At 41.6% G+C, this 4,083-nt stretch overlaps 1 long non-coding RNA gene across 1 annotated transcript; it reads left to right on the top strand.

Annotated features, from left to right (window-relative positions):
* Positions 1 to 692: 692 nt before the first annotated feature.
* Positions 693 to 1,586, top strand: LOC148102675 (uncharacterized). The gene is made up of 3 exons (XR_015719067.1): positions 693 to 747; positions 896 to 988; positions 1,077 to 1,586. It is a non-coding gene; the product is annotated as an uncharacterized LOC148102675 (long non-coding RNA).
* Positions 1,587 to 4,083: the final 2,497 nt, after the last annotated feature.

Genomic DNA, 4,083 nt, shown 5'->3' with positions numbered 1-4,083 from the left:
ATGCTGTCTACTTATCGCCTTCCTAGCCACTTGGTCTACACTACCTCACATGCACACAGATGCGGAAAGTACAGTTGTGGTCAGAAGTTTACGTACAGTCATCACAAATACCGTCATAATTTGGGGCTTTTAGTGATTTTTTTGACCGTTTGGTTGTCCTTATCCTTGGGCGCTCTTTGGTTGTCCTTGGGCTCACTCACCAGTTTCTTCTTATCTGAGGGTGACAGTTTGGGTCTTGGAGACCTGGGCATATAGTGGTGACATATCCAAATAACTTGTAAGCATTTATGTGCAATTGTTTGAACTGATGATCTTGGAATCTGTTTGGAAAGTGTTTGGACTGTCACATTCCAGCTGTGAAATGAGCACTGGTGTGCAACTACACAGCTTGTCAATTTCAGATTCAGTTCAGGTTCAAAACAGAGTTCAGACAGAGCTCAGGCTCAAACTGCAGAAGACAGAGTGCCTTAGTAAGTGCCACATTTATAATGTGGCACACATCTTGGTGGCACTGTCACTTTTTTTTTTTTTCTTTTCTTTTTCTTTTTCTTTTGAAGGCACTGGAGATGAATTACTTAATGACTTGACTTTGATAGTCCTTCTAAAATGCTAAGATTAGCCTTCAGTTTTTAGCCATGTTAATGATTTCTGCTTAGCAATGAAGTCATCTTGTCTTCTCACTCCTCTCACTTAGGTTCCATATTTTCTCAAGCCATGAAGAAATGGGTCCAAGGCACCTCGGATGAGGTGAGATTGCACTATGCTGAGTTATCATAAATGATTAAATAGCTCGAAGCCCATAGCAGTGCTCTCTCAGTGGTGTGTATAAAACGTCACATTATACCAGTCCATTAAAGAATATAAATAGAATGCATTGTGTGCACTGTGACCAAAGGCCCAGGAGGAGATGGCGTGGCAGATTGCCAAGATGATTGTCAACGACGTTGTTCACCAGTCAAACCACGACAGCCCCGGCAAGGCCACCAAGGTACGCAACCACACTCAGCAGTCTCATTCCTGCGTGCATGTGGGATAACTGCAGGATCTCTTAAGTGTCTTTTTCTGTCTGTCTGCAGTTATGACCCCACTGAGGAGCCAAAGGACTGTCACTCCCTGCAGATTCTGGCCAAGCCAGCGATAAACAGTACACAGAGTTCACACTGCAATGAACTGCATTACTTTGAGAAAGAACAAGGCATTTTATCACTTCTCCAACCACCAGGTGTGCATGTGTGCGTGTGCGTGTGTGTGTTCGTGTAGCTGAGAGCTTGGATGAGTGATTGTTCACACTTGGGCTAATAGAAAACTTGAAGTACATCATTGTTCCACTCTTCCTGCTCCATAACACTATAAAGGTACACGTGTTGAGAGTAAAGCAAAGTGCATCAGACTGGAGGAAGGAAACTTTTGGCATGATACCAGGAGTAGCTGCAGCATGTCAGTCAACACTCTCACTTTTGTCTTATCTCGGACCTGCGGAGGATGCAACAATAGCAACGTTTTGTTCACTACTTGACACACCTGCCCATGCTTTTTATAACCATTCCTTGTTTTTACATGAACTTCTGTCTTTTGGTCAGCCGCTTAAAGGGTTGTTGGTTTGGAGCGTTGTACAGTTTTTGCATACGCTTCCATGAGGCTGCCCAGAGAGGCATTGCCAGCTGTTTACTGGTGTTAGCTGACGTAGCTTTACTTGTTTGGTACTGTACAACATCTGGAAATGTTACAGTGAAGAAGAGTGGATTCAGTTCTTGGACTTGTGGACCTTCTGTATAAATATCCTGGCACCTTTACAGAGCATAGAAGAAAATACTCCCAGTTGTGTTGGAAAACTCCAAAACTCCTCGTCCTAAATGTTCTATGTATAAATATCTATTTAGATTTCTGGTTTACCCCAAATATTAATGTTAATTTTTTATGGTGATTGCTGATTTTTTATTTTTTATTTTTTTTTTAACATGTCACTGAAACAGATTTCAGTGATGAGCGGACTGTTTAACTGGAAGGTGAAATAAATGATTTTTTTTAAAAAAATTTTTTGAGCCTTACCAAGATGTGGATAAGAACCAGAACAGACTCTTGGTACTATGTACCACTAATGACATCTATGTGTACTTAATCTATAATATATTTAAATTGTGTTTGATTTAAATACATATATTATGAAACTTTGTCTGTCTGTCAATTATTTTTTTCTTCCGCTGACACAGTTTTGCTACATTAATGTTAAAATGTGGGAAAAGATCCTTGTGCCAACACCCATAGGGTGGACAGTTATCACCTCTGACCAGGTGGGGGCAATGTGGAATAGTGGCGCTGTCACTTGGTGTTCGCTCGCTTTGTGGTAGAGTATCACTTCCTGTTCCTGCTCAAACACAGTAGTGTTTCTGAGTAGCTTATCTGCTTAGCAATTTAATTAAAAACTTTTCCTTTTTCATAGTATAATCTAGTGATGGGCAGATGAAGCTTCATGAAGCACTGAAGCTTTTCATCCAATTGGTTCACCCCAGCGCAAAGCGTCTTGAAGCTTCATTTGCTCTAGTAGGACACCTACTGAAGTCTGAGGAGTTTATATCGCTGTCATAGCACTGCAGGTCTTGATGCTCAAGTCCGATTTTTTGATCAAATCCGATTTTTTTGTCTGCTTGTTCACACTACAAATAAAATGTGACAGCAAACGTGCTCCTGTGTGAACCCTCAAAGCGGCCGCATGTGCAAAAGAAGACGTCACACACAACGCGCTCTGTTCAGACGCAGACCAAACAGTATTGTTTGACTGATGGACCTTATATAAAGACTTGTTTCGGACTTTACGTTCCCCAATTTTGCTTTAAGTTATTTTGTTATTTACATATGGCCTAATGATCCTTATTGCTGTTTTAGAGAGGAGCGGTGCTTCAAAGGATAGTTGCAGATTTCTGTCAGAATCTGCAGATTATACAATATAAATAAAATGTTCACGTTGTCTTCCCAACAGTTTCACTGACACCTACACTGGATGACCAGGAAGCGTTCACGATGTCTCCTCGGGCGCTGATAATTGGCGTTTGTCTTGTGTCAGTGACGTAAAAGACGGATTTAATGTGACATGACCATCAAACAGCAGTCGCTTTCTAAAACATCAGATATGTATGTATGGCCCTGTCCATTGGTGCAGAAGACAGTTACGTTGTCTTCTGCCTTTAGCATAACAGCATAGTGTTTCCACTTTTGTGCTTGCCTGTGGGGATGGTGTTGTTTGGGTCATATTCAGCATCTCTATTCCCCCAAACAAAGCAGGTCCAGCACAGTTTTGGTTTCATCTTACCACAGAACTTCGGATACATTTATTGCAAATTATTTTTTCTGGATTTTTGGCTTCTCACTTCATTAAACTTAAACTAAAATAACATTTAAAGACTGTTCATTTCTTTTTAAATTGGCAAACTTATAATTTTAGTTTTAGTTGGCATGGTGGTTAGCACTGTTGCCACACAGCAAGAAGGTCCTGAGTTCAATTCCACCATCAGGCCGGGGTCTTTCTGTGTGGAGTTTGCATGTTCTCCCCGTGTTTGCGTGGGTTCCCTCCGGGTACTCTGGCTTCCTCCCACCGTCCAAAGACATGCAGTTAATGGGGATAGGTTAATTGATTAATCCAAATTGCCCATAGGTGTGAATGTGAGCACGAATGGTTGTCTGTCTCTGTGTGTTGGCCCTGCAACAGACTGGCGACCTGTCCAGGGTGAACCCCTCTTGCCCTATGACAGCTGGGATAGGCTCCAGCGCCCTCCGCGACCCTGTAAAGGATAAGTGAATGGATGATTTTAGTTTCCCCAAATTTCTCAGCACTTCTTGCTGGTTGAAACTGTATCTCAATATGAGTATATTTGTCTTTTTCAAGACCTATTCTGCCTACCCACCATTTCACGACTTACTGCTCTGGAAGACTTTTAGAATTCATATTAACTTTAAAATATACAGAAGACAGTTTATGGATGGACCATGGACGGAAGTAAATTGATACATTTTGAACGGGTTTTCAGCTTCAAGTTCTTGGGCACCCACATCTCTGAGAATTTGTCCTGGTCAACTAACACCTCCAGC

The sequence above is a fragment of the Neolamprologus brichardi genome, chromosome 5 (assembly GCF_056152115.1).
Source record: "Neolamprologus brichardi isolate AB-2024 chromosome 5, ASM5615211v1, whole genome shotgun sequence".
Lineage (NCBI taxonomy): Eukaryota > Metazoa > Chordata > Actinopteri > Cichliformes > Cichlidae > Neolamprologus > Neolamprologus brichardi.
Note: the sequence above shows the minus strand (reverse complement) of the source record. Positions and strands in the feature narration are given on the sequence as shown.